Here is a 12870-nt window from a genome sequence, read left to right on the forward strand (position 1 = left end):
AACCGAGAGAAGCAATGAGTTTATCCCAGTTCCATTCAGAGGGGACCCCTTTAAACCAGCCAGGAGAGAAGCGACTCTGTGCTAGTGTTTCTCAGCCTTCCACATCACATTCACTGAGGGGCACTTGCCCCAAATGTATTCTTTCCAAAGCAGAATCTCTGGGTCCAGAGTTCAGGTCTATGCATTTTAAACAAGCTCCCACATTCTGGTGGAAACTACAGCTTGCAAACCTCATGCCATCTGTATGGCTGATGTTCTTTCAAGATCAACAGTGGCTCTTTTGACTTAATTACAGTCTTTCCTCCTCCCCTAAACCCTGCTGAGGGCAGTGCTGGGCCCCAGTCCAGGCATCCTCTGTCAGGGCAGCAGGTTCTCAGGTCCTCTGCTAGGAGCCTTTTAAGGGAAAAGGAGGTGGGCTGGCGGAAGAATAAACCCCTATTTTGTGCAGTCTGGTAAAGAGGGCAAGTAACACACACCAAATTCTTTACTGGTAAAGCTTCCCAGGGCAAGACTGAAAATAAAATTGTTAGAGGTCCACTCTAGGGTATAAAATGGAATTATCTTCGCCAGGATTAAATCACACTTCCTGAGTCTGACCGAGCGTTTCCAGGGAGAATAAGCGCCGCGCAGCCTTTAATGCCACTCCTTCATTGTTGTTCCTGACTCCTGCCCCCACTGATTGTCCAGCCCATTCGGCTTCCCCTGCCAGCTCACTGTGGCTTGAGTCTTTCAAACAGACTGCAGGGTCCAAAAACAAAACCGGGGCAATTTCTGGTTGGGGAAGATGTTGGCAAGGGGAATTCTAGAGACCTAGAGCAAGGCACTCACACACGTGACAGATGCTAACTTTAAATTTGATGTTAATTATAATCAAGTATGTTAAAATCCCTGTTATTGTTTTATTTTTTAAGATTTTATTTATTTATTTGGCACAGAGAGAGAGAGTATAAGCAGGGGGAGTAGCAGGGAGAGGGTGAAGCAGGCTCCCGCAGGGCAGGAAGCCCGATGTGGAGCTCGGTCCAGGCCTCTGGGATCATGACTTGAGCTAAAGGCAGATACTTAACCAACTGAACCATCCAGGCATCCCGCCCCCTGTTGTAGTTCTGAGAGCTACCACTGGCCCATCACTCTGGGCTGTCTCACCTGATTGTCTTTATTAGGAAATTTTTTTTCACAAACTCAACAGTAACGTCCTGAGCTGAGTGGGTAGCACAGTATAATGATTACAGGGCAGATGCTGCAGTTTCTAACTATTTGGGTTTGAATCCTATCTCTGCCACTTAGTGACCATCAAACTTTGGGCAAGTCAATTTTTTTCCTTATGTCCCAGTTTTCTTAGTCACAAAATGGGGTTAGAAAATGGTAACTAAGTCATAGGGTTGTTGTAAGGATTAAGTGAGTTAACACGTATAAGGAATTATAATGATGCCTGGCATCTTTCTTGGCACGGGGCGGGGGTAGGGCCTGGGAAGATGAACGAATCATCAGGGAGCCTTCGATCTACAAACACGGCGCTGCACTCAGCTCCTTTCACGCACTCCGCACAAAACCAGTCTTAGGGGGAGCTGACAGCGATTGCTGATTCACTGTTGGGTCTCCGGTGGTGGTGGTGGTTGGGGGGTTTAACATCATAAAAATGCCTCAAAAAACCCTACGAGAAAACAACAATGGCTTTGTCATTGCTTCTACAAAGAAAAACAAAAACTTTTTATAACATGTCATTAGTTAAAAACTATCCACTCCAGTACTATGAAACTAACAGAAACGTTTTAGTCTTTAAACAGAGGAAATTATTTTTTTTTCATTGCCTTATGTAATTGCTTATAAAACTTAAAGTGTGTGTTCACCATTGATATGCCCAATAATGCTCTGCTACAAGGGCCCTGAGTGCTATTATGTTCCATCAGTAAAAAAATCTTTAGACAATATATAGATATAAAAGGGTGAGAGAAGAACATCGTGGACTGTTCTAAAGTCATAAAATCATTCCCCTTCCCCCCTTCCCCTTTGCAAGAGTATTCACTGCTCTTTTCTTATTCACAGTTTTTATATCTTTGTTTTTAAATCCAAAAGTTCTTATAGCATCCTATTGAAAACAGACTACAAGGAGAGAGCCTGTCCCAGGGCCTAAAATTCTTTCTAACCCAGGCAATTTTAGGCAAAAGAAGAATGCAATTAAAAAGCACAAGAAAATAAAGATATAGCCACAATACCAACAACATCTGGCTAAGTATCTGATTAAGTACTTCTTCAAGATCTGTTTTTTGAAAAAACTGGTTAGACATAATTGTGTATGAGACAGAAGAGTCTACGACCTCCTCACACTCTAGAAAGCACATGCCCCAAAAATGTCCCTAACACAGAGAATTCCTTTTTTCCTGTCTTCCTTTTTTTCCCTCTTTGCAGTCAGTGGAAGGCAAATCCCTATGTTATACCACACCCTGCCGCTCTGACCTGCAAGGGGGTTCCCTCTCTGGCTCCCTCCTGGGGAAGCGGTCTTCCCCCTCTTACTGGCCAACTCTCTCTCTCTTTTGACTCCAACTGTTTTCTCATGTTGGATTCCTCATGTTAACCCTCTAATCCTGCTGGGGAAGGGCCTGTGGCAGCACTACCATTTGAAATCTTTTTGTTTTAACTTTATGTACACACACACATATAAAAGATTTTATTTATTTGAGAGAGAGAGAGAGAGAAAGAGAGCTCCAGTGAACAAGATGGGAGGGGCAGAGGGAGAAGTAGACTCCCCACTGAGCAGGGAGCCAGATGCAGGGCTGGAGCCCAGGACCCTGAGCCAAAGGCAGATGTATAACCAACTGAGCCACCCAGGCGCTACCTTTTTAACTTTAAGAAACAGTGTCTGATATATTTCTCTGTCCACATTCTCACCCCAACCCTGCTAATTCTATTTCTAAAGACTCTTCAATCTGGCCCCACCCTTGATCTCCACTACCGGGGGGTGAGCCTCTCAGCTGGTTCACTCAGAGCCTCCTACCTGCTTTTCCAGGCTCCCCTCCTCCTCCACTCCACTCTCCACAGTGCTGTCATGAGACTTTTTCCTCATACAAACCTGATCGTGTTATCACTTATCGTCAAGGGCTTCCTGCTGCCCCCAACATTAAGTCCAAATACCCTAAAAGTTCTTTCCTAAAACTCCCTATCTGTATTGTTTCCCTTTATCACCGTCCTTTTAAGGCTCACCTGGATTATTTTCTACAGGAATAGAGAAACTCATGAGCATCGCTCAAGTTAATATAACAAAAATAACTGTGAGGAATCAAGCCACACATTTCCCATGTAATGATACCTGTTCGTTGCCACGTATTGTCTTTCAGGGACCCTTCAGGTACAGCCAGTTTTGTGGTTCTAAAGTAGACTTAATTGTTCTAAATGCTTTCTTTGTCGAAATTAATGAGTTGTGTGTGTGTGTGTGTATGTGTGTGTGTGTGTGTGTTTAACACACAAGCCAGGATTAGAAAAGATTTGGCCAGTGTGCTTACTGGAAATCAAAACTTGGGGACTAGTATTCCTATTTATTTTTTTTTTTAGACAGGAATGAGGAGGGGGATAAAATGACCAAATGAGGGCCCAGGAAGAGAAGCGAGAGGGGGCAACAAAGACAAATCAGACCACTGAATGACCAATTCTACTTCAGGCTGGTCCTGACCGAAGAAAGACAGTTAACGGGTCCTCATATTCTTTGTAAATAGTCACATTTCATTTTAGTTACCAGAGCCACAATAAGAGAGAGAGGTATCATTGTCTGTATTTTACAGGTGAAGAAACAGACCGGAAAGATTTATTTTGCCTACTATGGTAATCACGGATGAAGTGTAATGCTCACAGTTGAGGGGGAAATTGCACCCCTCCGGTTTCCCTGGAGGCAAGAGCGAAGTGTCTTCTTCTGTCTTCTCACTCAACCCTTCCCTGCGGAGGAGTTGTGGCTTGCCTGGGCAGTGAATTTAGAACAGACTCAGGATGCTCGGTCCTGGCAGGCCCATGGGCTTTTTCACTCTCTTCCAGCCTATCCATCTTCCATATCTGTCCTTTACCCTGGCTTGTGTGCTGAGTAGAAAAGAGAGGCAAGCCTGAAGTCTAATTCAGGGGAGAAGATTTAGTGAACCCATAGTGGCCACATATAAAAGCCACATCCTCCAATCTGGCTTTTATCACCCGATAAAGCTAGTATTTTCCTTCCTATGTCATTTTCTCAATTGGTTGTGAACATTAAAGGGGAAGACAGAGGGCCATTAACTGGCTCCCTAAAAGCTAAACACAAGACACATGATAGGCCCTCAATAACTATTTGTTAAATGAATGAATGAATTTGTCCAAGGCCACAAAGCTAATAAGCAACAGAATAGAAGCTTGAATCTATGTCTGATAGAAAAGCCCACGGTTTCCTAAAATTCCACTCCAGTGCCTCCTGTAGAATGTTCTATTTCCAGGTTTCAATTCATGCTTCTGTATGGCTGCCGGGAAACTGGAAGCACCGGCATCAACCACCGTAAACATCCATGTATGCCTAAGACTTTAGCTGATAATCTGTCCGCAACAGTGGGCAGGGATGAGCTCAGCATGTCTGCTTGCTGCTGGCTATGGCAGGGGCCACGAATGACTGAGCCCTGTAGGTACAAAAAGAAGAGGGACCTGGAAGATCTGGAGAAGCCCCGAAGATGTGTCCCGCAGGGTATGGAACAGATAGGGAGGGGAGGCTGGCAGCGGAGCAGGAAGCAGCAAGCCCACAAAAGGGGCAGGGCAAGGGACTGGGGACCCAGAGAATGAAGGCCCAACAGGGATTTGGCAGGCTGGGGGCCAGGAAGGAGGCAGGCGAAGGAAGAACGGCCAGAGAGATCCCAGCAGAACAAAAGGCTGCAGACACGGGAAATAAAAATATGTCCAATCAAAGAACATAAAGGGGAGACAGATAAAAGAATAGGAGTAAATCACGGGCTATGAAAAGAGCCACAAACTGATTTTCCATTTCATGTCAAGATGATGAAAAGTGAGAGCTGATCTGTGTGCCAATAGCCTTCAGGAACTAAGAAATAAAACACCCAGGTTGAAAATAGTTTGGGGAGCCAGAAGATGACAAGATTCCTCCTGCAGGCAAAAGTGAAATTTAAGTAATGACAACATCTCCTTCCCCTTTCCCCCTACCCTCCCAGACCCCTCCAGTCACAAGAGAGTGGGGAGCTGTCTGGCTGGCAACCATGTATGAGCTCAGTGGGGACCCTGTTCAAACTGAGCTAATATAGTTGCTTTTTAAGAGTATCTGGTAGAAGTCAGGATTGTGTGTTCACAAACACCATATAAAAACAGGGTCGTCTTTGCCTTCCAAGTAGTTTTTTTCACTCTGTTTAAAGGCCGGGCTGAGTCTTTTTTTCCCCTTGCTAGAGTGGCACACAAAGAATTCTCTGACACTCTGCCCCCACTGCAGATGAAAGGCTTAAGTGTGAGTGAAAGCAACAATGTTTAGAGTGACATTTACTAGCTGCAAACAGTGAAATCAGAGAGCTTCAGTTCACGCAGATTAAATGTCAGGCTTTAAACATTTAGCAGAGTATTAGCTATGGAAGTTTTTAAAATTTAGGATTTAGTTTTATATTGCAAGCGGCACTTGAGACATATAAAAGAAAGGCTTCTTAAAGCAAGGAAACAATTGAACCATAAGCTAAATAAGGCTATATATTTTTAATTGAGGGTAAATTACTGAGATCAGCTCACCAAACCAGTGGTGCTTTGCTGTTCTTCACCATCCCAGGTAAGTAAGAGGAAGCTGACATTCCCCACACTTCACATTTTGAAAGATAGAAGTCAGAATCTCAAACACGGGAGTTTTTAGGCAGTTTTCCACAGTGGGTATAGATTTGACAAACCCAAGAGTTTGCACATTACTGTTTCAGAATGAATCCTTTTTAATGCACCTAAAAAAGTTAGGAAAATAGATCACTTTCAAAAAAAATATTTTCCATGGTTAAATTTATTCACGACAAAATTGGCTACAACTGCCAAAGAGAACATCCGCTTTTGTGACTAAATAATACAGTCTAGAATTTGACAATAGCAGTTCTTTCTTTCCTTCATTCAAAACAGCTGGTAAGCATCTTCTTTATTATGCTTACTTGGGGGTGCTGGACAGATACAAAGCCAATGATAATGGTTATTAACATTTCAAGCTTTATCTTAAATGTGTTATGAGCCTTACATTATTCCCATTTTACAAATAAGAAAACTGGGGCTTCAAGAGATCAAGGATTTTTCCCAGGACCACGGAATGACTAAATTATGTGGCATTCAAACTCTAGCCATTGTCTCCAAAGCCGGAGCAATTAACCTCTACTCAAGGAACTCAGTTTGGCAGAGACCGTGGGCATGTGGACAAATACAGTTTAATGCAAGAAATGCCACAACAGAGATATGAACAGAGACACAGACTGAGTAATTCTGCCTCTAGTCTGGGAGCTGAAGAGGAGGCATTTAAGCCAGGTCTTGATGCATGAGGTATTGTTTTCTAGGTGAAAAAGGTAACACTGTTCTAGGCACAGGAAGCTATACGACCAAAGCATGGAGGGCCTGGGGTATGTGTGGAGTGCCCAGAGTTCCCCGTGTATTTGAAGGGGGCAGAGTACAGGGTGGGAAACAAGGCTATTATAATAGCCTGGGTGAAGACATAAAGGGAGGCTGGAGTAGGGGAAATTGAGGCCAGTCAAGAAAGGCAGAGGCAAAATGATCTGGTGACTGGCTGAATGTGTGCAGTGAGGGATGGGAGTCCACAGTTGTTCGCCTTTTCGATTGTTATAAAGACTGACAACGATGGAGGTAAGACAGGCTGGCAGTGGGGGTAGAGAAGATGACACCTTAGTTCAGTTTTAGAAAAGCTGAGTTAGAGACACTTGAAGGATATCTGGGCATCTTCTCTACAGCATTCTCAACTTTAACAAACACTGAGTGCCTTTTGTAGCAGGTACTAAAGAGGTTATAAGAGAACAAAACTGGTCTTGCCTTCCTGGAGTTTATGCGCTGTGTAGTCAGTTCTTAATGGTGACAATATATTGGGGCACTAATAGGATCATTTCTGGTTGTGACAGTGACAGGGGTGGCGGACTCTATTTGTGCTTAGTGGACAAGTGCCATGGAAACAGATATTCTGTAATATTTGGGATTGTTTAATACAGCAAAGCACTATCCTGTGCCCCACTGGATGTCTGTATAGGTGATATTCCATTTATAATTACTGGAGCTTAGAACCTAATTCTCTTTCACATAGAAAGATGGATAATATTCTTTTGCATGCTTCATATACATATTGAATGTTCCCAAATAGAAATACCATGGAAACTGAGCAAAGACTATACTTTGTTCTGTCTGGACCTTTACCAAGAGCTAGCTGTTCACTATTTAGGAAAATTACATCACAAATTGGGGAGTTGAAAAGTTCTGGAGATGGAGAGTTGTGATGGTTATACAACAACATGAATGTACTTAATGCACAGAATTGTCTACTTAAAAATGGTTAATATGGTCAATTTTATGTTATATATGTATATTTGTATATATATATATAGTTAAAGATTTATTTATTTATTTGAGATACAGAGAGAATACAAGCAGGGGGAGGGGCAGAGGGAGAGAGAGAAGCAGACTCCTCGCTGAGTGGGGAGCCCGATGTGATGTGGGGCTCAATCCCAAGACCTTGAAATCATGACCTGAGCCAAAGTCAGACATTTAACTGATTGAGCCACCCAGGCACCCCTGTTATATATATATTTTAAACTAAAAAAGTTATAAATTTAAAAAAAGAAAGAAAAGAAAAAGGATAATTTCATGACTGGTAGCAAAGGCACTCACAATTTTCGAGTAGCCCATACAGTGCACCTGTGTCAGTGTGCATTATGGCTGTCCTAATCATGGTGACTCTGCATTCTAATCTATCTACCTCACTGTGTCTTCTAGTGTGGTCATGCCTGGAGATACTGTAAAACAGGTAATGTGATTACTAATTACTTTCTTTTTATTTCCTTTTGTGTTACAACTAGGGCATTATATTGCATTTTTGGAATTCTGCGATGCAGAGGAGGGTTTTATTAACCATGAGTTTCAGTTCAGGATAGGAAAGGCCATGTTATAAAATATTTGTTATATAAAGGATACATTATGTTGAAAGGGCTGAGAATCACTGGTGAGAGATAAGACATATATAAATGGAATTAAAATACAAGGCAAATCACGGCAGCATCTCAGAGAGGTAATAAATACAAAGGGAGAGCAAGGGAAAGAGATGTTATTGGCCATGGGGGATCTGGAAAGACCCACGGAAAAAGTGTAATGTGGGCAGATACTGACTGACGTCCTCTGCTAGAACAAACAGCTCCAGGGATGTGGGGCTTGGGATCTGCCTCCAATGGTGTCCATTCCTTTTGGCATGGCCCTTGATTTTTTATCAAGTTCTTTTTGATGTATCTTCTCCACAGTGGCCCTTGTTCTGGGAGGCTCCAGTAGGTAGAGAATGACAAATTACTAGCCTATGTAGTATCTTTTCCAGAATCTAAAAACTGTGGTCTCTATAATACTCTCTGGTTAATCTCTTCTTCAGGCTAAAATCTCCCTACCTCCTCAACTGTTTCCCATACAGCTTGGTTTCATATTCCCTCACCATTTGGGTCATTTTCCTCTGAATATGTTCCAATTTGTCAGTGGCCTTTTAAGAGTGCGGTGCCTAGAACTAAATGTGATTTCCAGAACTGAAACAATAACGATATCTCCTAATATCCCCAAAGGGGGAAGTGTTATCACTCCACATAGTGTGATCAGGATGGAGAAAGGAGCAGGAGAGGATCTGTCTTAATCATCACTGTATTGCCAATATTGAATTTTTTTTGTTTGTTTAAGCAAGTTAAATCTGAATTTTTAATACTTGCATCTACAGTTCGGATCTCAGTGCCTTTTTCCCCTAGTTTATTTTTGTTCTGAGGATTAAATGAAAATGTGAGTCTAGTTAATAGACACTAACAATTATTCTCGTTTGCTGATAGTGTGTGCTTATTGCCATTCTATAGTCATTTCTTATCTGAAGACATTTTTCTCTTAACACACTGGGCCCTGCCCATGTCCCAAGTCAATCTAACCAAGACTGGTGGGTACGCCAGCCACCCTTTCCAGGGGCTAGGCCTGTAAAGCAGAGTTAGAATTTCTGCCTTAAGCATGGATCTGATGTGTGTGTATGGAAAGCCCCTGCATTCCTGTGTATCCAATGAACCTCAGTTTGAGTCTCACTGTCTGGATACCTCCATCTAAGTTCCAGATTTTCATAGTATTTTGGTCCAACACTGAAACCCTGCGATAACTTGACTGGCTCTTGCTAATAGGCTGTGTCCTGGGGCTGAAACAGTGCCAGTTCATCTTCCCATTCTAGATGCTAGAGACCCTTGAACCACAGTGACACACTGGTCTGAAACCTTGGAGGCCACAGCAGAACTCTATAAGGCATAACTAGGGCTCAAATACTAGCTTGCTATACACTATTAATACAATGGCCTCAAGTGACTGACCAAGAAATAGGGGACAGATTAGCTTCAGAAGTCTAAGCAGTTTATGTCACTTCTACTGGCTGCTTAAGTTCCAACATGCTTTGGCAGCTGGCCAGACCACCTTGAAGGTAAACTACGAGAACAGGGACATCTGTCTGTTACTTGGTATATCCTAAGCCCTTAGAACAGTGCTTAGCATGTACCAGATGCTCAATAAATATTTATTTAGTGAGTTAATGAATTGGCCCAATATAGCAGACATCTATCTTTGTATTGCCCAGCATTCCGAACTTCTTTTGAGAATTACATCTTCCCTCTTCCATGCTGTTCTGTCGGGGCTCCCCATCATGACACTCAACAAGCTAGCAAATTGTATGACAAATCTGAAGCTCATTAATCTGCATGTCCCTATTCCCTGCATTTAACTACGTATCTGCACTCTTCACTTCTGGAGAATCTGAGGCATACTGTCAAGAGACTGAGAACCAGAGGTAGTACATTTTGCAGGTAGATCGTTTGGAAGCTAAACTTCATATGAATGTTTATCACAAAACCCAAGCCAACAAGTAAAATGAATTTCTCGTCAGAATAAGCTTCTGTTTCTAATATTATTGATTTTCATCTAATTAATCACCAGTATCAGAATTTATCTTACTCACATTCAAATAAATAAGAGATAAGACTTTTTCAAATTAATTAGAGATGAAATATAATTATTACAATGTCAGCTTTACTATAATAATGCTATTTAAGGTTTCTCAGAAAAAAATCTAATCTGTGAAATATGAAAAAAATATATACTAGACTATAATAATTCAACAAATGAGGGGGGGGACAGAAAACAAGGTTATTTAAGACTTTTTAAAAATTGTCATAAAACATATATAACATAAAATTTACCCTTTTAACTATTTTTAAGTGTACAATTCAGTGGCATTAAGCAGATTTACAATGTTGGGCAACCATCACTACTAACCATCTCCAGATTTTTTTACCATACTAAAAAAAAGCCAAATAAAAAACCAAACCCTCTGTACTCATTAAACAGTAACTCCCCTTTTCTCCTCCTCCCAGCCCCAGGTAAGTGCAATTCTACTTTCTGTCTCTATGAATTACATAACTGAATTATATGGGAATTATAAGTATTATACAATATTATATTGTATTATATTATTATATTAATCAAAATATTATACAATATTTTCCCTTTTTGTCTGGCTTATGCCATTTAATGTTTTCAAGGTTTATAGATATTATAGCATATATTAGAATTTCATTCCCCTTTATGGCTGAATAATAGTCTATTACATGTATCTACCACATTTTGTTATCCATTTACTTGTTGACAGACACTTGGGTTATTTTCACCTTTTGGCTACTGATCTATGAACACTGGTGTACAAGTATCTGCTTGAGGCCCTGCTTTCAATTATTTTGGGTATACCTGGGAGTGAAATTGGGTGGATCATATAGTAATTCTATGTTTAACATTTTGAGGAACCTGTATAAGGCTTTCAAAATGACTTATAAAGTAAAAATGTATTAACTTAGGAACTATTATAGGCAGTAAGTTATTCCTCACCTGATCCTCCACATATCATTACTGGAGACAGAGAGACCGCTGTACTAACTAGGACAGACAATACATCATTTCCTTGTAGGAAAGGAGGAAACAGGAATTTCCAAATAACTACAGATCCCCATGAAATAAGACATCACAATAACTGCAGCTGTACGTAAACATCAGGATCTTCACAAAGATGAATAGTCTTTAGAAAACCTAAAACTTCCATTCCTAAATAGTGTAAGAATGAATCCCAGAATGTGATCATACAACTGCAGCCTCTTTTGTGTGCAAAATAATTGATCAGTACCTTTCTAAAGTGTAAAGGTTATGAAAGACAAGGAAAGACTGAAGAAATGTCACAAAGTAGAGGACTAAGTAGCTCTGATAACTAACTGCAATGTAGTATCCTGGGTTGGATCTGGAACAGAAAAAGGACAATGGTGAAAAAAACTGGTAAGATCCAAATAAAGACTGTAACTTAGTTAATAGTATTGTAGCAGTGTTAATATCTTGGTTGTGATAACTGTACTATGATTATGTAAGGTGCTAACACTAGTGGAAGCTAGATGAATGATATATAGGAATTCTCTAATATTTTTGCAACTTTTATGTAATCTTTAAATGATTTCAAAATAAAAAGCTATAAATTATAGTCTCTGGACTTTAATGGGCATCTGAAAGTATTAAGCCAGATAATCAGAAATAGTAATAATAAACTTGCAGTTATAAGTCTTAACTTTGAATGACCTTCAATATTCACGAAGAGGAAAAAAAACAGTAATTTTGTAGTTAGTGTCTCTAATAAGCAATTTTCTCTTGCACCTTCACTGCCATTCTGGCCTTACATTTCTTCCTAGATCAATCCTCCCAATGCTTTTAACTTAATCTTCTGGAATGGACTTTACATAGGAAAACTTTCCCAACATTCATATCTTCTTAGATAACCATCCCCTTCAACTGTTGCCAAATCAATGTTTTAACCCAGATTGTTCTTTGAGCTTTGACAGTACAGCCACTGGCTTGCTGGATATCCCCACTTCCAAAGGCAGATGAAATTAAGCATGTATCTAAAGTGAAACCTTCATTCCACTCATTTACCAATATCAGACACACCGGACTCAGTCTAGACTTGCGCTCAACCATCCCCATTCCTGCTCCTAAGGAGTATCTTGGTCTATACTGTAGTATATACCTTTAATCCACTAAAGTATAAAGTTGAAATCCAGCCATCTTTATCATTGATACACAGTGAAATTGTACCCAAAAAAGCCAAAAGAGATTGTGGAAAGTAATGCTGGGAAATTCAGAGCATTTTCAATGTTGAAAATGCATTTTTGGGGTGCTTGGGTGGCTCAGTGGGTTAAAGCCTCTGCCTTCGGCTTAGGTCATGATCTCAGGGTCCTGGGATCGAGCCTGGCATCGGGCTCTCTGCTCAGCAGGGAGCCTGCTTCCTCCTCTCTCTCTGCCTGCCTCTCTGCCTACTTGTGGTCTCTGTCTGTCAAATAAATAAATAAAATCTTAAAAAAAAAAAAAAGAAAATGCATTTTTTTCCCCTTAAATTCTCACTTTGACAGCACATACACCAGAACTGCAATAATACAGAGATGATTAGCATGGCCCCTGTGCCAGGATGACATGGAAATTCATGAAGTATACCATTATTTTTAAGAAATTATACCAATTTTCTGCAATCTCTTTTAGAGGACAGAAGTAGAAGGAATTCTTCCTAACTTATTCTATGATACCAGAATTACCCTAATACTAAAACCAAACACA

The 12870-nt window shown here is 40.8% G+C and overlaps 1 protein-coding gene and 1 non-coding gene across 2 annotated transcripts in view; one reads left to right on the forward strand and one right to left on the reverse strand.

Moving 5' to 3' along the window:
• Window positions 1-12870, reverse strand: part of ALG14 (ALG14 UDP-N-acetylglucosaminyltransferase subunit) — an 88462-nt gene that overhangs the window by 16435 nt on the left and 59157 nt on the right. The window lies entirely within an intron of this gene.
• On the forward strand, window positions 12653-12759 carry LOC116873495. The gene has a single exon (XR_004383824.1). It is a non-coding gene; the product is annotated as a U6 spliceosomal RNA (small nuclear RNA).

This window comes from Lontra canadensis, unplaced genomic scaffold, assembly GCF_010015895.1.
Source record: "Lontra canadensis isolate GAN:19392208 unplaced genomic scaffold, GSC_riverotter_1.0 scaffold33, whole genome shotgun sequence".
In the NCBI taxonomy this organism is placed as follows: Eukaryota; Metazoa; Chordata; class Mammalia; order Carnivora; family Mustelidae; genus Lontra; species Lontra canadensis.